Here is a 27,030-nt window from a genome sequence, read left to right as displayed (position 1 = left end):
AATATGCGGCTACATTATTTTGGTCTTTCCAGAGGACTCTGTATTAGAAAGATCTATGTTCCATTCAGGAGTTCCTCACAAACATTTATTTATAAGTGCAATAATGGAGCTATTCACAGGATGCATTATCCTTTGTGATTTTAAATCTCTCAAATAAAACTCATCTAAAGAATTAAAGCAATTAAATTAATGGCCAGTGTCACTTCAGAACAAATTGTTCTGGTCAATTATGTCATTCTGTGAAAAATTAAAACATTTCAGCTGGCTAAGATCAAAACAACAACAAATGAATTCCTTCCCTGAACTAACCAAACCCTAATCAACCTCTAAAGTTCATTTCATGTCCCCCTTCTTCCATGATATCTCCCTAATCACTTACTTCAATCCATGAGGACCACTAACTTAGAATTACAATAAGCCTCAGGGCATGTATAACAAATTTGGCATTTAATCAAAGAACAGCCAGCTAAACCTTCATCTGATGCATAAATGGAGACACAGAAAGACTGTGATCAAACCAAGGTTTTATAGCTGTTTGGTGATAAAATCAGGACTACCGGAGTTTTGGGGATTTCATGCCAAGTTTTGTTTCCACTACATTCTATGTTCTCTGCCCACTACTTTATCTCTTATTTCCTTTGATGTATGTTTTTGCCTCTCACAATGAAAACATAAGATCTTTGAGGGAAGAAGGGTCAAGTGTAGAGGTGAGCTGGGAAGGAGCTCAGGGGTAAGTTTCGGGCATCTTGTTAGCTTCTTTACCTGTATCATTTATTGTACTCATTTCAGTCCTGTAAATATCTCTCCATATTTAACAGATGAGGATCTGAGGTTCAGGGAAATTTTGTTAGTTGCCCAAGGCTACTCAGATGGGAAGTTGGACAGTTTGGCACTTCAGGAAAATGATTAGTATTGTACTGTATGTACTGTAAGGATATCACTGTGCTACTCTTTCCCCTACTCTCTCAGATGTTAAGAATGTACCCCCATTTATTTAAAACACCCTCTTGTTCCTAAGAAAGCTTCTATAAAATTGCAACTTGTTAAAGGCATAATAGCAAATAATAGGAAAGTGGAGTAGGAAATTTTTAATCACAATATTTACCACATAGCAACAAAAAATATAAAAAGGGTCTTTGAAATAAATAGAACTAGAGCAATCCTTTCTGTCCTAATTGGCACTGTTTTTGGCAGTTGTGAAGTACATTAGATGCTCATTTCATTATGCTTCTATTATGTAGCTAGACCATTATCAATAAAAGTAAAAAAAAAATATTTGCTAAGATTTCCATTAAGTAAAAAGGTTTCATGAAGGAATGCAAAGGGACATTTTTGCTAATGCTTTTCCCTTTGTAGAACTGAAAAGTGAAGATTTTTCTGAGTATGGAAATAAGCCAGAAATGTGTTCTGTTGATTCCTTTCTAGCATCAAGGGACAGGAGTTTATGTCTCTCCTTCGGTCCTTGGTAAGTTTGAGGGATTTCTTTGCCAACTATTGGCTGCAATAAGGATATTGTGAGTTTTTTGTTTGTTTTTTTTGTTGTTGTGTGTTTGCTTGTTTACAAATGCAATATATATGTCTATGTAGGTACTTAAATCTGAAAGTATTTGAACAATAACATGCAATATATTACACAATTTTAAACTATATCAAAATCTCTATGTTAAAACCATGATTTGGTACATTTCTAATCTTAATTTAGAAGAAATTCACAATATAATTTTAAATAATTTAGGACTTTTTAAATTTACATTATGTCATTATTGATTTTACCAAAAACAAAAAGAGCTCCTAATGGTAAACAAACAAAAAACTGTAAGATCTTAAGAGTAGTGACTGAATTCTAGGAAAATATTACACATGATGAACCAAGAAGAACTGAAAAATTTGCAGAAAATACCAATTCCCCAAATTACATACTCTTTATCCAGACTAGTACTGTTCCCACATAAAAATCTTGCTCCAGTAAGAGCAGGGGTAACATAAATCATAGGATCTAAATATGGAAGAAACCTAATTATTCACCACACCCCCACTCTATTCAAGCTTTGTCACAGAACATTTTCTCACAAGGCAAATGCTAAATGTCTCAGTACATAGCCTTGCAGCCGGAAAAAAAAAAAAAAAAAAAACAATGTCACTAAGAGTTCAGTACAAAAAAAACCTGCCATCATCTCAATCAAGCTTTCTGTTTTGTAGAATATTCTGAGATAGTCAAAAAACACTAGAAGACTAAAGTATACATGAACCTACAAAAAGACAGTTTGAATAAAAAAACAACTCATTGTCTGCTTTACTCATAAAACTAACAATTAGAAAAATGGGGCTATATAAATACTTAAATATATACAGCAATACATCAACTTGTTCAGAAGTTTTACTCCTGAAGAATTCTGGGTAGGATTTATTAGCCAAATTTATCTTAAATGCACTAAGCAATGTTGAATTTTAAATCTTAAGTTGAATTTTAAAAATGATAAATAGGGCCTAACTTAAAAAAATTATGTACACATAATAATATATCCACATGAAACAAAAGAAGGGAAGAATGAAGACAGCCAAATAAATAAGGAGGTTAATGCAATCATCCTTGTAGGAAAATGAGTACCTAGCTATGAACATAAAGATAACCCAGATCCAGATGAACTGAGAATGAGGAGTCTCCAAGTCTTAGAAAATGTTTAGCCATGAGAGTAAGGAAACAAAGACAAACCCAAGATTCTGAGTTCAAGTAATGGCATTAGTAGAACAAAAGCACGAATTCTGGAAGAAGAAAATGAGAGCTTTTTGGGCACACAATTCTTGAGGTATCAAAGGAAATTTCGATGGCATGAAAAGAGGACATGACTACACAGAGATTTAGAAATCACGGGTAAAAGAAATTGCTTGAGCCACTGGTACAGAGGTGATGGCAGAGGGAGAGTGTAGAAAGAGAGGCCTGGAGGTGTTACCAGAAAACTAGGGGGGAAATGGTTATACAAAGAGGAAACTGGAGACGTGACTCATTTAGGGAAGGGGAAGCTAAGCTATAGTTACATCCTGCTTTAAAATGTCTGAAACCCTCATCTGTTGGGGGAAAAAAATCACTTGTCTTCATAATGCAATAGTTCATTGAGGAATTGTCTAAATCTTGGCACAGTTCAAACAGGGTAGACAGAGATTAAGTCCTCAGGTAATGATCTCTGCTCTGAAGAGTAGAAGGTGCCCACATCAGACCAAGGTTAGAGTTATCCTACAGCTCACAACAGCTATTGGGAAATGAAGTGTAAGATATCGTTACTGCTGCTGAGTCACACTGTATTAAAAAAGAACAGAAAAGTATACTCATGGTACTGGATGGAAGCACTCAAAAATCTTATCTAGAAACTGTTATATACTGAAAACAATAATGCCAATGAAAAAGGAAAAAAAAAACAGTTTAACTCTAAGAGCTGGACTATATAATCTATTATTTTCTTGGAAAATGCAGGCTTAGTTTGAACAACCTAAATCTCTATGGACACAATTTTCTTTTCTGCTCAGACTCCTCCTCAGGAGCAAAACCAAATTTGCCAAGTACCTGAAGTCCTCACAGGGTAGCGACAAGGAAATACAAAAAAAATATTCTGTATTTCTTACAGTTTTGTTTTCCCTTTGGGGATCATGGTGACCAGTTGGGGAGAGAAGAGCCCATGTGTAGTGGTGTCTTGACTAACATGTCTGACAGATCCTCAGGAACAAAGGGCAGCCCTCCATGAGGGATCAGGTATGTGACATATTAGATAACCACTGAAACATTAGGAAAACCTTCTTTACTTATAGGAAGCTTTATCTTGTTCCAGAAAGTGGTAGGAAAAGTGAATATTTTAAATTTCCTTGTCCAGAAGGTGATATTCCAACCATTAAATTAAACTCAATAGACCTATAAAATTTCACCCGAGATTCACAACTTCTCAGGAGGAAAAATATATAAATGATTCTCCTTTTCTTGCTTTTTCCAATAAAAAAAAAAAGATTCAAATTAGTGAAAAAAAGTCTACATGTCAGCTCTTCTGTTCACTGAATCAGACACCTACAAGGTGCTTTGAAGTTTGAACTAGATGTCTGCTGACATTCAAAATCCCTTCTGTCTCTGAGATTCTACTGTTTTGAGTATGCCTGAGAAGAGGGAAACTTTCTGGGAATCCATTTCTAGGGAGGTGACCAGGGCCATGTCTCCCCTTAGGCTCGATGATAGAAATTTTCCTTCACAATGATCCCAGGACATGTGTTCCTGGACTCCAGTAGGAGCTCCTGCTGCAAGCCTCTAGAATTCTACTGCCAGTGGTCTCACCTTACCCACAGGAATAATTAGCAAGCATGGAAGCCCACTTTGCACTATTTGCCTATCAGTGTCTTCAAAAAAGAACCGTGGCCAGATGTTATTGTATATTAAGGATGATCTATAAAGCACATATATACACCTGTATCAGTGGGCTACAGCAAAATTTAGGGCCATCGTGTGACTGTGATGGGCCATGCACTGTTTATTCTAGCACAGTAAAGAGGGACTTCGAATCCCCAGTCACTATTTTAAGATCTATTCCTGGTTTGGAAGACTAATAAAGTGTTCCTTAAGCTACTCTTGGGAGTAATTTGCATATGCAACTGGTAATCATTAATTGGGTGACTGCAAATGTAGGCAACAGGGAATAAATAAATGCAGGCCTTTCTCTTTTAGTCACACTGCTCACCTTTAGGTTCAGAGTAGAAAAGAAGTTCTTATCCCTATGGACCACCTGTTCTGCTGTAGAATTCCAAATATAAAACAGCAGCGTACGTAACATGGAGTTAAAACGATAAAAAAATAAATAAATAATTACTTGAGGTAGGTACCCTTGCAACGAAGAAAAAAATTGAGGCTAAGTTTAGGCACATAAGATAAAATGGGAAGAAGAAACAAAAAGTATAAATCTCTATTCTCAGATATGGTAAACATTTATTACACTCTTACCACATGCAAAACACTGGGCTAAGCCCACTTTTTAAAATATGGGCTTTAAGTATTTTTTTGAATACTTTTTTTAAGTATTCAAGCAAGCAAGCAAGTAAGTAAGCAAGCAAGCAAGCTATACGCCCAATGTGGGGCTTGAACTCATGGCCTGGAGATCAAGAGTTGCCTGCTCCATTGACTGAGCCAGCCAGGCACCCCTAAGCTCATTTTTATATGTTATCTCTTTTAATCGACATAACCATCCCACAAAGTAGTTACTAATATTATTCTCACTTTATACATGAGGAAACTGAGGCTTAAAGAGGTAAAACAATTTGCTCAGGGTCACACAGCTAGAAAAGTAGTGAGCCAGGCCAGTCGTTTTTTAAGTCTTTTCAAATGTTGAGGAAGTTACTTCATGCAGCCCTGCCACATAAACTGAAAAGAAACAGAGGCAACGTGTACTTACTTCTCAAGTATCTTCTAGATTCCAAGCACTTTATTGGACACTTCACATACTTTTTCTATGTGATCTACATAACAACGCCCAGAGTAGCTATTATCACCTCCAATTTACAGAAAAGATCACTTGAGATTCTGCCAGTCCCAAAGTACTCCATAGCTTCTGTCTTATAGGTCACCTTGTCTTGCTGTGAAAGGCCGACAGCTCTCACCTCAGTGTCTGTGCTGCAAACACTCACCCTCAGAGTCCCCTTAAGCCTGACCACCTTGTGTCCTCCAGACTTCTCTCTCTCTTTCTCCACCTCCTTAAAGTCATGGTCTGGAACAGGGAGAAGGGTTATTCTTCTGTTTCACATCGTCCCCCCACCTCTGGCTCTATAAAGCCATAATAGTGGAGAAGGTTCTCCCTTCCACACTCTGTTATCTTTTGTTGATTTGCCAAAAGAGAAGAAAAGACATTTAGAAGATCTCTTCTCAGGAAAACAGCTCAATTTGTAAGATTATTACTGTGCTCTCGAATCCTACTCTTGAGTGACAGAAACTGAATACTGTCATGCATGGTCCTTTCTTAACAAATTCTAATCATCATCCTCTCCTATCACCCCAGACAGATGGATGCCTTCACAGGCTAGGATGAGTTTGTTCCAAAAAAGCAAAAGAGAAGTGCACAATTATTTCTAATTATCACCCTCAATAAACAGGCATCAGTCTCCTTCACTAGACTACTAGAACATGGACTTGAACCTTATTCATCTTTGTAATCCCACCACAACATTAGGTGTTCAATAAATGTTTACAAGTTAGATTGCTACTGAGTGTTATCTGGGTAGGAAATGTCACTTCATCAAATGCTTAAAACTGATTCCACAATACAAATTAGTTTATTAGAATAATTACCTCACAAAAGGTCCAAGGAATTAGAACACTAGAATATAAATTCCAGGAGAATAAGGACCTTGTCTTCTTAATAAGCACCTAGGACAGAGCCAGAGATAGAGCAGGATCCCAGTAAATATTAGTTGAATAAATGACTCATGAAGCAACACTTCCTAGGGGAAGCAGAAGAGAAAAATCTAAAATATGATAAAATATTGGAACAAGGACCTGATACGATTATGGGTGGAGAGCCCTAGAAAAAAACCTTGAGGAAATGAGAAGAAATACAAGGGCTTGGAATGTCTAAGGAAGAACACAACAGGATCTAGTGAGAAGTACAATTACATAGTCACAAGTTCTTAACTGTGCATAAAAGTATTAATTTCTTTAACAGTTGTCCAAAATGGATTATTAGCTTTTCGTATATGGAAAGCAGAAAAGAATGCACATTCTTGCTTTCCAATAAGGAATTATATTTTATTGGGAAGATTGCACAGGGAACATTTACATGATTCCTGCTATCAATTGTCCACATCTGAGAAAAACTTGTGTGTGACTATACTAAACAGTGGGGTCATGTGCAGGAAGCCTCTTGTCCCTTAACCAAATTCTGTGTTGGAATTATTTCTCTATACAAAAAATACTAAATCAATAGTAGCAAGGTATTCAGGGAAGCTCAGGTAACAAAATAACATGTATCCTCATTTTTCAAACAGCCAAACTGATGTTAGAGACCAATTCTGCTCTGGTAAATAATAGCAAAAGATACATTTGTTTAGGTCACACTTTCTCCTCCACACGTACAAGGTAGCACACATACAGGGTTAAAACCCTCCCTTTCGTGTGGAAATCTATTTGTCTTCTCCCTTCTTATAGGCCTGAGACCTTCTTATGGCTCCTGACCAAGAACTTTTCCAGGTTGCCACTGAGAAGAAAGATGTTAATTATCTACTTAGCACTTTCTTTTTAGCTTCTCAGTAGTAACTGCTCTTCACTTCTCTGCCAAGATAATTCTTGGTCTATTATCAGAGCTCTGAGTTCCTTATGCCATCATTCTGACTCACAGCTGTGAATTCCCCTGCTCAAAACATAAGGGAAGAAGGACAATGCATACATAGTCAGCATGGACACTGTATCTCTCTTTCGCTACATATTAATGAAACATTTAGAAATGACAAGGTTATAATTTCTCCTGGCCCTATGTGAATTCTTTCATATGCAATATTGTCCTCTTAACATGCTACTGACAATATCAAGGTTCTTGTGGTGCTTGAATTAGGTATAACAGATAAATAACTACTTTTTAAGAATTTTGCCTCAAAAGTACCTGTTCCACCTGAGTTACTCCCACTAGATGCTATTGGAAAGACCAATATCACCAAGACTTTTACTGTTCCCAAAAAAACTTACAATGAAATGGCAACACATATACACAGAATAGTATTTTAGACTCAGGCTGAGATGCAAATATAAATACGTTTAATTTTTGGTGAATAAGAAGTCATTTGATTTTTCACAAGGCTTTATCTCAAAATTCCAGTGTAACAAATTCCACTAAGAAACCTAAGAATTTGAGAGGAGAGATCATAATAAACTGAATTAGAATGACAATATGACACAGTAGAAGAGCACAGGGCTGGGAGTTGGAAGACCTGGGTGGGAGCCTAATCCCTACCCCCACCTGCAGACTAAAGCTGGTGAGTGAGTATCCTGACACATTCCTATGGGAGGGAATGAGGGTATTGAATGTAATGATTTTTAGATTACTCTCTGCTTTTAAACTGTATGGTTTTATAGATTCTCATTACATTTGTTTAAAAAAGCAAACAAACACAAGGATTTTCATTCATGTCTGATTCTTTATAAAAGCAGAAGTTTTCAAACTGCTTAATAATGTTAACAATTTCCTTACATAACTACAAGAAGCCCTTTTGATTTCAATATAGTTTTGCTTGTATCTTATCAAAGTCACCCTGGGCCTTTTAAAAATCAAATAAGAAATAATATAAAGTGATAGTCTCATCCTGCCCACATTTTTTTTTAATTTTTTTTTTTAACATTTATTTTATTTTTGGGACAGAGAGAAACCGAGCATGAACAGGGGAGGGGCAGAGAGAGAGGGAGACACAGAATCGGAAGCAGGCTCCAGGCTCTGAGCCATCAGCCCAGAGCCCGACGCGGGGCTCGAACTCACGAACCGCGAGATCATGACCTGAGCTGAAGTCTGACGCTTAACTGACTGCGCCACCCAGGCGCCCCTCCTGCCCACATTTTTAAAAATTATTTCCCAAATGCTAATTTTTTAAGGACAAAAGATTTAATATTTTCTTTTGTGTTGACAACTGACAAAATGCATTTTCATTTTTGTTCTTCTCCTTTAATGCTGTAAAAATAGCTACCACTGGTGAAATGCATTTCCCTTACTTCAACATGGAGGGCAACATGAAAAAAATGTATGTTAACAAATCAAAGCTGTACTAAAGAGTTCTCAGGGGATAACTGGCCAACAGAGTTGACAACCAGGCAATCACCAGGCTCAAGAGAACTCTAGATTTTTTGTTTTACTTTTAATGTCAGTGATTAATATTCAGAAATTATCATTTTGAGTTGGTTTGGCTCACAAGAAAGAAAAATCAGTGACATTTTTGTTTATAAATAAGAAAATGTGGACTGAGTATTACTTCCAACAGAAGTATTGATTCCTAATGAGCTATTTTTTTTAATGTTTATTTATTTTTGAGGGGAAGGGAGAGAATGAATGGTAAAGGGACAGAAAGAGAGAGAGACAGAGAATCTGAAGCAGGCTCTGTGCTGTCAGTGCAAAGCCCAACGCAGGGCTTGAACCAATGAACCAAGAGATCATGACCTGAGCCAAAGTCAGACGCTCAATCACATGAGCCACACAGGCACCCCACACCTCTTCAATGAGCGAATTAAAGAAAAACCTCACGTAGGATGTTTTGAGATATAGATGGTTCCATAACTACTTTCTTAGTAGATAACTCTGAGGGTTAAAAATTAGAAAAGATTTAAAACTATTCTTAAATAAAGGCTACATTTTGTCCATGTGATGCATCAGATTATCTCAGAAATTTTACAACCGTTTAGAGACCACGAGTATCTTTCAGCTGTGAATCGTTGGCATTCATTGGATAAATGAATAATGAATAATTGAATAACAGACAACTTGACTGACTGACAAGCTAAAGGCAGAGTAACCAACTAACAAACTGATCAATTAAAGAATTTAATTTTATAAAATATTTCATATTTTTACTTCCTAAACCCATTAAGGATGGTGTGACAGCTGCTGTCATTTCTGGCAAAGTCCTGGGAATAAAGTAAAAGATTTATACTTGTACACCAACCGTGTATTTGGACTTCAAATTGGACTATGGAGAAAAGCATTCTCAGCCTATTCCTAAAGGGTAGATAAGCTTCATTTATACCATATCTGGAAATCTGTATTTTGGGCCTTATGATGCACAACAAAAAATAGAACTTCATCACACAGCCATGCTGAGGGAAGGTGCCAGTGGCCCAGTAGAGAACAAGGATCCTGAGAGATGCCACTTCATCCTAATTGCTGGGGAGCCAGTGAAGAGAAACAGTTGTCCAACATGGTCCATTTGTGATGAACAACACCACTGAAGAGATCTCTCAGGCCATTCTTGATTTCAGAAATGCAAAACATGGGTTTGAAAGAACCAAAACATGGAAATCAAAGATTGGAAACTAGTGAAAAGCACAAGAGCCGATCTCAGCGCTTTCTAGAATTTTGCCAGTTGTGGCATACATCCATTCAGCACATTTAGTTTCCAAAGCTTACTCAGCCAGTGCTTCTAAAGAATTCCACACTAAAGTGAGAACATAGTTTTTATAGCAATGCAGATGAGGTAGTTCCTGGTACATGCAAATAAACCTAATTGTTGCTTCTTTAAAAAAAAAAAAAAAAGTTTGCACATACAAAATACTACCAGAATTCAAACCTGGTAATTTGTAATCAGTATGCAAAAGCACTAGTGAGCACAAGTATATTCCTTGGCAGGAAAAAAAAAATATATTGAACAGTGTTGGTTCAAAGTTATTCACTCAGCAAATACTGACTGATGAGAGCACCAGGATATGGATGCAGAGATGAAAAGCTCACAGTCTCTGCCTTCAAGCAGGTTTTCTAGCTACTTAATCATACATAATTATATGTGTTCAATGTATAAAATAACTACAAAAGAGGCAGACAAATGTGTAACTTCCCAAATAGAGTTATTTAGAAATGCTATGGGATTTCAGAAAGGTAGAGCAATAAGAATGAAGGTGGCGTTTCATGTAGGTCTTTTCTGAGCTCAATGAACAAGAGGAGGGCAGTCAAGGGGTAGGCACCTGGCCTGGGCTGACATCCAGCTCACATGCCTCACTTTGCCCTTAACAGTTGTTAATAGACTGACACACTTCCATAACTGGCGGTAACCAACCTCTGCTTCCATTTTCCCCAGAGCCCTCCTGCCATCCCAGCTGCAGGAGACACTCTCACAGGACCTCCTTCAATTGAGCAACCAGAATTCTAATTCATGGCATAGCAAGGCTCCCTAAGACCTCGTTCCAGTTTTTAGTGTTTTTGCTTTATGAAAGTTTAAATATAATATATATCTATCTTATACTAGGCCTCTTCAGAAAAATAAAACAGCTTGTAGTTTGGATTATCTAGCATGAAGGGGACCACACGGAAAGGTTCTTGAAATCTGATTATGTAGGATTTTAAATACCGGATTAAGTAGTTTTGATTTCATCTGGAAAGCAGTATAATGGGGGTTGGAGGGTGAGAGGAAAGAGGGAGGTAGTCAGTAAAACTGTGCTTTAGAAAAATTGATCTGGAAGTAGTACACAGAATAGATTACACAGGCATCAAATATAACAGAGGCTACACTCTAGACACTCTGTAGTCCTCACTACAACCTTGTGCAGTAAGTACCATTATATCATTTGTTTTACAGATCAGAGACAAGGAAAGGCATTAAGAATCTTGCCCAAACTCATACAGTTACTACAGAGCAGAGCTGGGATATTACCCCTGTCCATCTAGTTCCAGAGCCCATCTCCTTAAGCAGAGTACTACACTATCTCTCAACAGACAAAGCAAAAGATAGTGAAGATGTGAATTAGGAAAGATTACAGCTGACCTTCAAATGATATAGGGCGTACAGTGCTGACCCTCACACAGTCAAAAATCTATGTATATCTTTTGACTCCCTCAAAACTTTATTAATAGCCTACTGTTGACCAGAAGCCTTACTCATAACATAGTCAATTAACACATATTTTGTATGTTATATGCATAATATACTGTATTCTTACAGTAAAGCAAGATAGAGAAAAGAAAATGTTATTAAGAAAATCATGGGGCGCCTGGGTGGCTCAGTGGGTTAAGCATCCGACTTCGGCTTAGGTCATGATATCACAGTTTTTGAGTTCAGAGCCCGCATCGGGCTCTGTGCTGACAGCGCAGAGCCTGGAGCCTGCTTCGGATTCTGTGTCTCCCTCTCTCTCTGCCCCTCCCCTGCTCATGCTCTGTCTCTGTCTCAAAAATAAATAAATAAATAAAAACATTTAAAAAAGAAAATCATGAGGGGGGCACCTGGGTGGCTCAGTCGGTTAAGTGTCTCACTTCAGCTCAGGTCATGATCTCACAGTTTGTGAGTTTGAGCCCCGTGTTGGGCTCTGTGCCGACAGCTCAGAGCCTGGAGCCTGCTTCAGAATCTGAGTCTCCCTCTCTCTCTGCCCACTTGTGCTCTGTCTCTGTCTCTCAAAAAATAAATACACGTAAAGGAAAATTTTTTAAAGAAAATCATGAAGAAAAGAAATTACATTCACAGCACTGCACTTTATTTAATTTTTAAAAATCTGTGTAGAAGTGGACCTACACTGTTCAAACCCATGCTGTTCAAGGGTCAACTGTACTTAAAGACAATGTTTTTAGTGATTTTATTTTTAAGTAATCTCTACACCCAACGTGGGGCCGGAACTCACAAACCCAAGATCAAGAGTCTCATGCTCTATCAACTAAGCCAGCCAGGTATACCCTTAAAGAAAGTATTTTTAAGGACTGCATTTTACATGTGCATAAAGAAGATAAAGAGAAATCAAAAATGTCTCCTTCCAAGTTTGATAGGACAAAAGGTCCATCAGGAAAAAGGAAAGAAAGAAATTCAGATGGAAAACCTAGTTTGGGAATAACAGGTGATGATTTCGGTGTCAGTGAGATTTGCCAGTCAGTGTGGCCTTCAGTTCCTGGACAGGGACTCTAATGCTCAGAAGATAAAATTAAACTCTCTTCTAGAATAATCTGCAAGAAGAGTTAGTAGAAGCCAAGGGAGTGCTGGTCAGACAGAGAGCAGAATGAAAGCTCTGGAAGACACTTTAAGCTCTAAAGGAAGAATTAACAAAGCTTACTTTAAATCTGAATTTGCCAGTGATACATAGGATAGATTACAGGAAAAGTTCACTATTTACAAATATACATGTTCTGCTATCTTTACCATTTTTGTCTTATACTTCATGTTAATGAATGCTTTAAACTAATGGTACAAAGTAAAAAAATTAGCATAAAATTATACACAGTCAGGGTAAAAATTTGGGAAAAAAGGTACATATTAGAAAAAAAAGCAATGGAATGCTGAAATATTATCCAATGGTTTGTGAGGTGTTTCTGTTATTAAAAAATTTATTTTACTATTTCTATTTTACATATTTTATGCAATATGATTACATAAATTATATAATAAGATACATTCATTATAACATAGTTGAAAAAATGGAAAAAAAAACAGAAATAGAAAAATAGAAACCACCATATACATGTATTTTCCATAGGAGAAACCATCTCCTCATGAATAATCTATATGATCTTTTCTCAGGTTCTAGACATTTTCCACTCCCACAGCTACCCAAATCTGTGCTCCAAATTTGGGGAAACTTCCTATGGGAAGGGACCCAGACTGTTCAATTAGTCAAAGCTTTCATGAGTACTTCATTAAAGATAAATAACGGACAGTGTAGTGCTGTCCTTTTTTGTATAGAACCCAATTCCCTATAAATGTCAAGGATAACATGGATTTGTGAGCCACTCTACAAAAATGGGTATAATGACCTGTTTTAAGTCAGGATTTCTTCAACTTGATTTGGAGCCAGCTCATCTCTGTTCCTAAAGGAGCAAATCTCAATTAAATGATAACATAGAGAAAAAGGGTCTCCTTACTTTCCACCTCATGGTCTCTTCAGGCTTCAAAAACCCATCTGTTTCCAAATTCCATTTAACCTGCTCTCACTTTCTCCCAATGCCCTCTATCAGATAATCACCTTTCTTTCCTCCTCTATCCTCTGTCAAAATCAGAGGAAAGCAATCAGATTAAGCTAATATGTACTAAACTTTGAATAACAGGGAGCTTTTCCAAGAATATTTTCATTTGCTATTTTTTCTCCTTTTTTTTTTTTCAACTCCACATATAATGACACATATACATAACTTCACATAGATGCATAGGTATTCTCATGTGTCTTTTTCCTTTTTCCCCCCTTTATCTTTTTTGTTTGATTCTTCCCTTTGGTCTTCCCATTTACATCCACATTTTCCATATATATCCATGCCTCTTCTCTTCCAGGCGTCTGTGTCAAACAACCAATAGGTTTTTCTCTTTATTTATATCACTTCATACAGAGCTACACTTACAAACACATGGGCAAAAATACACACACAGTACACCGATGGACATAACATATGCACATACATTTATACAGGGATTTTTAAATACTGTATTACAAAAAAGGGAGAAAAATATTATATATTATACATTACTATATATTATATATTATACAGCATATATATTATTATACAGGTATGTATGTATTTTGGGTTTTGTTCTGTTTTGTTTTTTTAGTTATTGCTTTCCTCATTCAACAATATCTTTTGGAAAGCCCTCTAAGTCATCTGGTGTAGTACTAATTTCTTCTTTTTAATAGTAGTACATTATATGACATCAGTATGTCATAATTTATTCAATGATTTTCCTCTTAGTGGAAATTTATTCTATTTCCTTTTTTTTTTTTAATTTTTTTTCAACATTTATTTATTTTTGGGACAGAGAGAGACAAAGCATGAACGGGCGAGGGGCAGAGAGAGAGGGAGACACAGAATTGGAAACAGGCTCCAGGCCATCAGCCCAGAGCCCGACGCGGGGCTCGAACTCCCGGACCGCGAGATCGTGACCTGGCTGAAGTCGGACGCTCAACTGACTGCGCCACCCAGGCGCCTCTCCTTTTTTTTTTTTTTTTTTTTTTGCCACAACAAACAACACTGAAATAAACATCCATTTACTTATATCTTTATACATAGTGCTTTTATTTCTATGAGATAGGATCTTAAGTGTATATAGCTTTCATGTGTATATTTCAGTTGAATAGACACTGCCAGATTGCTTTCCAACCAGGCTGTAATGTTTCACATTTCCAGCAGCATTGTATGAAGTACCCTTTTCCCCTTTTCCCAGTCAGCATTAGATGCTACAACTCTATTCTGGTTCTGTCAGGCTGATGAGTGTGAAGTGATATATCACTTATTTTCAATTGGCCTTTCCCTGATTGCTAGTAAAATGAACATCTTTTCATATGCATAATGGCCAAGTGCCCTGAAAAATAAAGTTTATTTTTCTCCTTTTTTTTAGGGAATAACCTACTAGGGCTTTTTAAAGTATATCTAAGAGCAAGTGTAACTGGCCCATCCATGTGAGTAAAAATGGGATTCCCTGTAGATAGTTGAAATTAAGTCATTCTAGAACAGATAATCAGCTGTGTGCTATGTAGAATCATTGAGGAATTCCCTCATTGCAACCTAAAGTAGCTAAGAGTTTGTTTTGTGCAATTGTGGATTGATAGAGAAAGAAAGGAAGGAAGGCACGAAGATTGAAGTTCATTAGTGGAGTCAGCTGAATAGCCAGCATTGCCTTTGGTCTTTTTATACTTCAGCATGTGCTACAATGCACAGGCCCATCTGCTCTCTGGTAGGACACATCCCATGAGGTAATAAATTATAGCTCTAAGGTATTATGACAAGATGAAGCTTCATATGAATTCCCATAAGAGCTATAAGAAAAAATGCACTGTAAGTCAAGGAAAATACACAAAAGACTCCAGACACAGTTCTAAGAGATGTCCACGTATATATTCACATAATTAGCTTTCCTGATCATGTTGCAAAGTTGAATAATTCAGGAAGAAATATACATATGACATTAAAATCATACCATTTGATTTTCAGTGGTAAGGAAGTATTTGTGAGCAGTAAATTGAATTTATATTCAAAAGTGTCTCTGTTTACTTTTTTATTTTTTCATCTTACTTCGGAGTGGGGATGGAGTAAATATGAAAGTCTAGGATGATTTCCAGGGATGCCTGGGTGGCTCAGTCAGTTAAGTGTCCAACTTCGGCCCAAGTCATGATCCCACGCTTTGCAGGTTCAAGCCCCATGTCAAGTTCTGTCCTGACAGCTCAGAGCTTGGAGCCTGAAGCCCGTTTCAGCAGACTCCCCTCCTCTCTGTCTCTCTGTCTCCCAAAAATAAATAATTTTTTTAAAAAAATTTTTTAGAAAGAAAGTCTAGGATTATTTCCTTCCAAGAATGTACTCAGTGAAATTTTAAACTTGAAGTGTTTCTCTAAAAGGACTGAAAAACAAAGGACTTCATCAGGTAGGTCATAAAACCACTAAACATTGTGAAATCAGAGCTGTAATGATGCTCCAAATTAGCTTCCCCGAGGAGGGGATTCTGGCCACAGTCTTTGTTAAGTGCTGTAATGTGTAGTGAGTAAAATGAATTATTCATGTAATACTTGAACATACTCTGGGAATTTCTCAAGGACTCCAGGAGAAAAATAGATTTGTCTTTCAGGGAATGAGAAGAATCTGGATCCTGATTTCAAGCAAATGATACAATCTAAGAGCAGCTTGCATTGATTTCATAAACTTTAGAATTTCCCCCCACTCGGTAAAAGCAGAGGAAATATAAGTTAATCAATCGGGTAAAAATCTGCACTGTTTATGGACAGCATTCTTCTGAATTCTCAGAGGTGGGACTTCCATTCCTGATATATGATACACATTCTGCTTGCCTTTGCTAAGTAAACAGTTGCTGCTATTTGTGTATATGAATTATTTCTCCTATAACAAGGCTGGAATTACATTTGGGAATGTAATTCAAATTAAGTATTAATAATAGGAGCAACCTTCTTAATGTCATAAAAAAAGTACCTTCGGTACTTAAAACATAAACCATCACAAAGCATCCTCCCTTTCCCTGCACACCTTCAAGTTCTAATCCCATCATTAAATTTTCTGTCAAGTTATTTTCTAAGTTGTTACCAATGGAAGGGAGGGAATCCAAATGAGATTGAATGCTCATTTACTTGAGATTGCCTTAAAATACTGTTTTGTTTTGTTAAAAAGAGAATACAGAGCAGATGTTTATTCCTTGATTGGGGTATGGGGGGATTTGGTGGCACAAATGACTTTGAAATGCTTTCAAAACCAAAATAAACAAACAAATAAGCAAACAAACAAAAACCCAGGATTTACTCAAGCTGCATTATTTGTACTTAAGTATTATTTATAAAAAGTTGGCTAGTAAAGAATTAAGAAAATATGAACCTAGGATGATTCTAACTTTAATTTTTTTTTTTTTTAATTTCCTGAGAGAGAGAAACCAAGTGCAAGCAGGGGAGGGAGGGAGGGGCAGAGAGAGAGGGAGACACAGAATCTGAAGCAGGCTCCAGGCTCTGAGCTGTCAGTACAGAGCCCAATGCAGGACATGAACCCACAAACTGCGAGATCATGATCTGAGCCTAAGTCAGCCGCTTAACTGACTGAGCCACCTAGGGACCCCTCTAACTTTAAAATATTACTCAGGAAAGTAATGTTCTTTAAACTTTCAGGACTCTTGTTCAATACAAGAGTATTAAGTATGTCTGCCTTTGGAATGACAAAGAGTTAATGAGTGTATATTAAGGAACACACCCCTCAGACCAGGGGAGACCCACAGATGGAAAGGTCCCAATCACTGTCATACTCACTGTCCCTTGCCTCTTCCTCTTCCTTCTGTGTGACTGTCCCCTAGACCAGCCTCTAGGCTGCTAAAGGTAACCCATCCTATATATCATGCTGCATAGCATACTGAGGAGAGAAATGCAAAATTCTGGAATGAAGTCTTTTCTGACATCTCGCCATCTGCCAACAAAATGAAGCTCCTCAGAGCAAAAGGTAGCAGCAGATTTGTAGCTTGATGAACCAGCTGGCTGGAGGCTAACCAAGTCCTACCTCAAACACTCTTAGCTGCCCCCATGCTGAAAAGAGGACTTATTGCACTCCTCCCATCCCCCACAGGGCCCGAAAACGCAACAGAGCCACCCCTAGAGGCAGAATGAGGGAGAGGGCAGAGGAGGGACCCAAGCTGTCTGGACTTGATGGTGCTGAGCACTGGCTCCAACTTCGTTCCCACACCCTGCCTGGATCTATGTCATTTTGCTTGGTCTTGCCCACCCATGTCATGGGAAGATAGATTTTTTTTTTTCCCCACTCTAATTTTGCCTGTGAAGACTCCAATCATTTGGCAGAGATCTAGAAACCTTAATACAAATATAAATACCACTAAAAAGAATAACATGATATTTGTGCTTCTCAAAGCTTTGTCCTTTCCAGTAAAGTATAAATTCTCTGGGGACAGGAACCACGGCCATTTCTGTTCATGCTATAAAAAAAATGACTAGCAGAGAACCTGGCACAGAGTAGCTGCTCAATAAAAACATTAACCAGTGGCTCTCAAATGTTAGTGGGTATCCTAATCACCGGAGGTTTTGTTATGCCATAGATTGCTAAATTTCATCCTCAGTTTCTGATACAGTAGATCTGGGGTGGGATCTGAGAACTTGCATTTTTAACAAGTTCCCAGGCACTGCTATTGTTGGTAGTCCAGAGACCACATTTTGAGAAACACTGCATTAAACCGCACAGAATTATCATTTTTCTTGGTCCAAAAAGGCCAAATATTAGCAATTTTATATGATTTGACTTAATGTGTTTATGAGTTAACATGTATAAATGAATGGATATATTGTAGGCATTTAAATTCTTTGAGTTTATTCACATCACGAAGCCAGAATAAGTGCATATGACAAACTAAAGAACCTGGGCTCTGAAGCCAGTCAGACCCACATTTAAATTTTAACTCCAGCACTTACTAGGTGTGGAGTCCTGGATAAATTGCTTATCTTCTTGAAGTCTCAGTCTTCTTGTCTCTAAAATGGGGGTAATTCACTTGCTGTGAGGATTCAATGAAATAACACGTGAAAAAACACCTGCATTATATCTGGCATGTTGTAGATATTCAATGAAGAGTAACCATCATCCTTATTACTAATTTCACCATTATTACTATCATCTTAACATTGTGCCACACTCTAGAAATTGAATAACTCACATTCCTCTATGTGTTTTCTCTATGTAATAAGTAAACCAAAATTGGGAAAGGCTATTTGACAATTTTTTCAGAACAGAAATGGCTCTTGCTGCTGAGGAAGATGTTCTTGTTACAACATGCAACACCTGCTCTAGTTCCAACTGTATGCTTGGAGAACCACACATCCCAATCTAACAGGAGAAAAATTCAACTGAAAGTTATTGAAATGAAAGGATCAGAAGACTTAGTGTTGAAAGTCTAAATCAGCTTTAAAGTCCTCAATATTTGGGATAGTGGGGGAAAGTTATTAGGCTTCCTGTTCTCTCAACTAGGAAAGGAAGTTAACAGCACCTATGTCTTAGGCTTATTATGGGATTAAATAAATATTGTGTGTACAAATGCATATAAAATGCAAAGCATATGCAAGTATTATTTGTGTAATATGTAGTGAACAGTCCCAGTTTCTACCACACTATCCCACTGTCCCTATAAGTCCCCTCATACACATCACACCTGTGTGTTAACTTAGAGTTTATACAATGTGGCCACGGTAGCTGCACATTCTATGGCAGCACCTCAGTCATCCTTCTATGCTACCAGATGACCCAAACACCTCCACCACCACCCCAGCCTCTCTGTGCAGGCTTTTGTGAGATTTGGGTTATTTAACAAAGCCACTAGCTACAAAAAGAGGGAAAGAGACACACTGAGAATAGGATGATTATGGGTAGAAGGAAATGGAAGTGAATCCTAAAAAAGCAGAAGGGTGATCGGAAAAGACCCCACCCAAATGAAGGGTAGATCATGTGATAGAACATGGTAAGAGAACTGAGTAAAGCCAGCCTGCTGTCTAGGTTGAGGAAGAGGAAAAAAGACAAGGCATCATAGCTGTCCACCACTGGGAAGGAATGAGTCAGAGAAGGCTAAGAGAGAAAACAACGTAAGCTATATAAAAGGCTTTCTTCATTCCTACCTTGGACACAGCTAGTTGAGAGTCATCTCTGTTCTCAAAGGCTAGGGAAGTCATGTAGACATGACCATATTAAAATGGCACATTCAATAAGTTCTGGTAAAGATTTTAAATCCCTTTGGCATGTCAAGGTGACCTGGTTACTGGGGCTCTCAAATGAATGAGAGAAAATGGTAAATTACCTGGGTTTGAGGCCTCATTTTCTTTTAGATTTCATAAACGTCATTTTGCAGATGCTGTTTAGAGTAGCTATTTCTCATTCAATTGATGTTAGGAACACCAATGTTCTATTATGAGAATTGGGGGAAAGAGGGACAGAATAATTGATTACAGGGGATTAGCAGAGGGAACAAAGGAGTCCCCCTCCAACCTAACCTCACCTTCCCAACTATCACCCACACAGAAAACCCAACCACCCCATCATACCTCCTTGGAAAGATCTACTGTGCAGCTGTCTTCTTGACCAATCAACATGAAGAAAACAAATGAAGAAACAAGACACAACCATTTGTAAGGCTTAGAGTCTTAGACTTTTGTAGGGTAGTATGTTGATTCATGGAAACTTGAATCGAAGATTTTACAAATATTGGTGGAAAAAACTATCTTCACTCTACCCCTCCATATGTATGTAATCTAGTGCCAGTCCCTGAAAAGGCTGTTAAACTCTGCACAGACCACTTTATCATAATAGGCCCTTTTATCTGCTGCCAGAGAGCAACAAAAGAACTCTTGCATGTCTGCAGAGATTCTAGGATTACGTTAGGATGGATAATAGAAAGACAAGTACTTACTAAAATACTGTCTGTTACTCCCAGAATCACTATAGCAATACCCAAGCCAAGCAGCAGAGAAAAGCCTTAACACACTATGCAATTCAGCTGCAACTCATCACTGCTGCTATAATTACAGGTACCTGCCTTCCTCCTCTCAGATCCGGGGATAAAAGCCTAGGGCTGAATTTGTATCTCAGCTGCACAGAAGCTGAAGGTAGTAGTCAATAAACCCATAGAGCTCTGCATTTGACAGACACGCTCTTATAGAATATACAGCTAACCTATTGTTCAACAGCTCTTCCACACTCAGATTTTTCAGGATTAAAAAAAAAAAAAGAGAAAAAAAAGGAAAGAGGTGTTTTTGGATACTTCCTAAGTGCAAACACTTATTTAAGCCCCACAAGAATCCTATAAGTGAGGTGTTATTATCCTTAATTTTTAAATAAGAAAAGTGAGACACAAAGGTTGAGTAAATTGCCTTACATTACACACCTTGCAAGTGATGGAACTGGCTCTGGAATCCCAATCATTCAGACCATAGTGTCCCTGCCTTTTCCAGATCAGTCTGGAGTCAGGCTCCCTGCAAAAACAGGCTATTGGGAATGGGTTGTGGCTCTCATAACCTGGAAACAACTCTTAAAAGCTGATGTGTGGCAATATTCAAAGAATTCTGCACCCACATCATTTTAAGGGGAAGCAGAGTGATTAGGATTTAAGATCCCACTGCAGATGTACCCATGTTTAGGTAAATCAGAAAATATTGAACTTAAAGGCAACCTAAAAGATTAAGAAGAGCACACCAGGGTATCTAGAGAAGGGATGTTTAGGACACACAGAATCTCTAGAATGTCTGCATTATTAAAATGAGATTGAAAATATTAGTGCTGAGGTTATACAGACTATTAAAGGATGGGGATAGTGTCCACCATGGAAATTTGCCTCTATGCATATGGAAGTCGCTCTCAGACACTGTTGCTATACTAACAGGGACCCACTTCTTTTTCTGAGCAGGCCAATGGATACCTCCTTCCAGTGATAATAGGCTCCTCTCAAATATAGAACTCAGATGATCACCCACAATTTCTCACTCTGTAGATCACAGCGTTATTCTGGCGTAAAGGCCCCAGCCACACATTTTTATTCCATTTTACTAGGGATTTATGAAGCCTTAACATGTCTAGTTTAAAATATATATATAATCTCAAATAAATAGAACAAATAAATCTACTATTTAAGAGAATGCCCTTAAAAAAAAAAAAAAAAAACTGGGTAAACTAACCTAGCAAAAAACCCTGAGGAATTACCATTTCAAAATGTTAATTGTTATGTGGAAGTGGCTTTTGAAGTTCAATTTAATTTCCTGAAAGCCCCAAACATCTCTATTTCCCTACAGAAAATAATTAAGCATCAGGGATGATAATGTGATTAGCAAGTAAAACACCTGGAATTTGCTTAGCAAATCAGAAAGCAGAGGAAGGAGGGCTTTGAAACCATCGCTGGCCCTCCCCACCCTACTTCATCATCAGTGCTGTGGGGCCTCAGCACTGGAAGCAGGCAGAGAGGGTCAGGCCTACCCTATAACTGCAGAGAAAGACCATGATATTTATATGTTACCTGTTTAATGGTCTACTGGATTCTGGTTGTCCATCTGGCCCCTCATGTTCTAAAAGGGCACACCACTGGCCTGAAAGACCTCACAAGACTTCTGTGGGGTCCAACCACCCTTGTGAGAATAGTAAAAGATCTACAAGTTTCTGATCTATATGAGCCTGAACCAATTAGAGAAATCAAGTACTCTATGGGCAAAATTAAATGATTGACTGATTATATTAACACTTATATATTCATGCTAGGCATGTCACTAAGCACTACATGTGTATTATATCTCTTTTAATCCCAAGAATAACTGTATATGGTGGATAATATTAATATTCCCATTTTACAGGTAAGGAAACTAAAACTTAGGAAGACTCAGCAACATGTGTCAATAATATAGCTCAAAGCAGCAGGGTCAAGTTCAAACTCTATGTCTGAACCCAAAACCCAAGCTCATGACCCTATAATAGAGGGACTGGTTAATAAACGATAAGCATCTATGCAATGGAAAGTCAGACACTGTTGAAAATTGCTAAATAAAAATATTTGATGACAGAAAAACATCCCAATAAACTGCTGAGTAAAAAAAAAAAAAAAAGTAACGAAGATGTACATTAAGATTCAAGGTTAAATCTCAAAATGTCACTATGGTGAGGTAATAAGTGATATATACTTACAATTTTCTATATATGTTCTATTTTCTGCAATAAATAGGTGTTACTCTGATAAATCAACTAAAGCATTTTCTTTTAATGTTTTTTAGAAAGCTAGTAAATAGAAACAAAATAACAATTGTGGTTTGGACTCAATGTCATAATTATCAGAGGTTTTATTTTCATGTTTACACTTCTCTATATTCTCCAAATGTGCTACAAAGCATTACTTTATGACTACACATGCACATAAAGTTTAAAACTAAGTTCCTTCCTAAAATGTTTAATTGGATGCCTGTGGAAGAGAATACCAGTGGTTCCTTCAATATTCACTCTCCACGTCTTCTATAGGAATAGACCCTGACATTTTCAGCTGTTCACATTTCCTGTAACAAGGCTACCACTCAGCTTCCTGTGTGTCCAGGGATAGCCATATGACTAAGTTCCTGCTAGTAGGATGTGAGGTAAAATGGTGTGTACAACATCCAGGACGTGTCTGTCAATCTTGCTGTTGGGAAGGTGCACGAGATCACTAGAGCTCCACTTTAGACCATGAGAAAGGTCACATCAGATGACAGATATATATGCTAGACTAGAGGACTGGAAACACTGTAGACCCCGGAAAGCTATAGATCTACTATATCATCTCTGGACTACCCAAATCTAGACTTGTGTGTGAAAGAGAAGTGAACATCTACCTTGTTTTGTTTTGATTTTCTAGAGAGTGGAGAGATATTTCTGTGATACGTCACTGAGTATAAATCCTAACTAATATAGTACTCACTTAAAATAATTTAGACTAGTTCTCCTCCTCTGTCTCTAAACCTGCCTCTGTCTGTCTGTGTATGTGTAAACAAAAGAAATACATTAATGGCATCACTATGATTTGAGACAGGAGGCTCAGCTAAAGATTTCTGGGGTTGGGGCCAGTGGAGACAAGGAACACACATAGTACAGCCATCCTAATCTGATATTAACAATGGAATTTCAGAGTAAAACTTCAGTGGATCACAAGTCAGAGAAAGGTGCAAACAACACGTTTTAGAAACCCCTCCTTGTAGATGCAGCTAGATGTTTCTCTCCATCTTATAATACTTATTTACCTATTACTGTGTGGACTTGTCACATTGTTTTGTAATTTTCTTTTATTCAGCTACCTATACCTATAGAATATGAGATCCAACATGCAGAGACAATGTTCCTTTTACTTTCAAATTCTTAAATGTCCTAGAGCCTAGTACAGTATCTGGCATATGGTAATCAATTAAACATTTGTTAAATGAATGACCAAAAGAACGAATGGATAGATAATGAACTGGAGTACTGGTAGCTTGCACAGAGACACAAATATCATAGATATCTAGCTCTCTATATACATCTATCTAGAGATATCTATCTAGAGATATCTATCTAGAGATAGAGATAGAAAGATATATATTTATCTCTAGATAATATATACATGTATATATATCTAGATAGATATTAGAAATATGCAATATATTACAAGATATATATACATATATATTAGAGTGTATACTCTAAATATTAAAGGAAAGTAATTTCCATATATATTCATTTTGATGAATTATATCAACCTAAATGTAAATATCTTAAAGGTCAATAAGGTGGGATCTTCAATTCTAGCAAGGTATTGAAATTAAATATTGAAATAGAACCTATAGTATAGAATTGAAAAAAAACATACATCTTGTTGCCTATCAGTAAAAGCAGAACATCATTAGGAACCTTCATGTATTTTTTTAAATAATCAGCCATATCTTAGAGAAATGTTCATACTTACTGAAGCTTTAATTATATCTTCCCAATTATTATATTATGTCAACAATCAAAGAACTAGATGAGACACCAATGCTGAATAAATACTTGGTGAACTGAATTGCAATTTAAATTAAAAATTGGGTGAAAATTGAGAGTTGATAGAAAGTTTTCAGCATCCTCCTTACAACCACAGTATAAAGCATTATTTTATCTCCTTATAAACAATTTAATCACTCATTCTTGAAGAATAATTGGATTAAAAGAGAGGAAGAGAGATTACTTGTACTAAATAGGACTTTTTCTTATTAATACATAGTGATCCTTTTAATATTCAAGCTTAGTGGCCTTATAATATATACAGTACAGAAGAATGATAAACAAATTGGAGGGTTAAAATTCTCTCCACTTACAAAATATGGACTTAGAAACCTTAGCTAAGATTCTATCCTTGTTTGTATTTAAAATGCTGATGTAGTCTGGCTACATGCTAAGAAATGAAAGACATACAAAATACAAAGAACTTGGAGAAATTCTCTTCCATTAATATTTACTTCTGGCTGTCAAGTTTAATAAAGTCAAAGGCTCCTACCTAAAGCCAATAAATGAGCATCCTTGAGTAAATGTAAATGTATTAATTTTTTCTCTATTGTGAACATTTCATATATCCTACATATTTATAATTTCATCCTACACAAATGGAGAGGTTGAAGGCATAGTAATTCTGGCATATATATGAATAAAACTTACTGTGAAATTCATGTCATGTAAAAGAATTTTTCATAATTTGTCTTCCAGATAACTGTATACTACTAGATATATTTTTCTGAAATTATATATTTACATGTTCTCAGTTGTTAAATCCCCTCTAAACTATTATAATTAAAAGAATTTAAAATATTTTAACACACATTGGTAAACATAGTTAAGCTCAATTAAAATATAAACTGAGGGATAGTAAACTTATTCTGATAATTTCTTCAATATTTATCTTAAAATTTTGATTAGCATGTGATTATGATGATTTGAATACATTACACTATCTAACCAATATAGTATACTACTTTTAAATTGTACCATCAATAAGGTGTCTTCTGTACAGTCTGTATAAGTCTCCCAGAAGGCAAGTTAAATTAGGAAAATACACTTAATAAGCTGATGCTTTACCTAGTAGGCAATAAATATGGAAAATACTTAGATACCAATAATCTGGACAGATAAAGATATTATTTTTTTTTTAATTTTTTTTACATTTATTTATTTTTGAGAGACAGAGAGAGAGCACAAGTGGGGGAGGGGCAGAGACAGAGAGGGAGACACAGAATCCATAGCAGGATCCAGGCTCTGAGCTTTTAGCACAGACCCCAACGCGGGGCTCGAACTCACAAACCATGAGATCATGACCTGAGCCAAAGTCAGATGCTTAACCAATGGAGCCACCCAGGCGTCCCAAGATATTATAAGTTTTAATGCTAAAGTGGCATATATAATTATTGGCAATGCCTATCTTATCTTAAATAAAGATAAGAAAATTCTGGTTTCATTTCAAACATTGTGTCTAGCTTTCAGCTTTTGGCTCCATGATCTAACAATGACCCAGATACTATAATCAGAGCAATGAAGCTGGAGGTAAGGGTGAGCATCATATTGTCCAAGAGGCTTGTAATGAACACCACCTAGGCTGGACTCTATTTTTAGCCTAGATCCTAGGCCATTTGCATGTATTCATGGCAACTGAGTCACTGTCCTCTCAACTAGACCAGCTGTCTACTAGAATTTTTTCTGATAGATTTTGGGGAAACAAGAATATAAATTGATTTATCAGGGGCTCTTTTGGTAGGAGGTTAAGAAGGAAAGTTCCCACAACTATACATCATCTTAGACATTATTTATAAAATAACACCTGTTTAAGGTCCCTTTGGGCTGGGGGCTCAGTTATGTGAGTATGAATATTCTAAATGCTTGGATTTTAAAGAATCAGTCAGCTCTTCAGTGGTATGCTGAGAGCCCAACACTATATATGGTGTGAGGAATAACAAAATATCTAAGGCACAACACTTATCTACAAGATTTACTCATTGTTTTACACAGTCTAGTCATGATTATTAACTGTCAATCCAGAAAACTGATACATCTGCCCATTATAAACAGAGGAATTGTAAATTTTAAGTTCAAAACTCTTTGGAGTATCTAGCTCCATAAGTTATTTTCAACCAGCCTGGGAGTTTTGTTTCTTAGGAATTTTCTGAAAAAGAAAAAGAAAAAGGAAAAAGAAAAAAGAAAAAAGAAAAAGGCAAAAAGCAAAGGTACTACAACTATGCAGTTGTGAAAAATGAAATATTTTAATCCATAAAATACCTAGGTTTAGGAACCAGGAATCTAAATTATTTAAAGCTCCTTCCATTCTGAGTAAAACAAGATGTGGGAGCCATTGATTTGATCAAAGTTTGCTGCCAATGCTTAAATTTATCTTACAGGA

At 36.9% G+C, this 27,030-nt stretch overlaps 1 protein-coding gene and 1 pseudogene across 6 annotated transcripts in view; one reads left to right on the top strand and one right to left on the bottom strand.

Moving 5' to 3' along the window:
- The window catches only part of LOC122490226, a 196,717-nt pseudogene extending 186,652 nt beyond the window's left edge, over nucleotides 1-10,065 (top strand).
- The window catches only part of GRIK2 (glutamate ionotropic receptor kainate type subunit 2), a 662,286-nt gene that overhangs the window by 617,399 nt on the left and 17,857 nt on the right, over nucleotides 1-27,030 (bottom strand). The window lies entirely within an intron of this gene.

Source organism: Prionailurus bengalensis, chromosome B2 (genome assembly GCF_016509475.1).
Source record: "Prionailurus bengalensis isolate Pbe53 chromosome B2, Fcat_Pben_1.1_paternal_pri, whole genome shotgun sequence".
Taxonomy (NCBI): Eukaryota; Metazoa; Chordata; class Mammalia; order Carnivora; family Felidae; genus Prionailurus; species Prionailurus bengalensis.
This window is presented reverse-complemented; position numbering and strand designations above follow the sequence as displayed.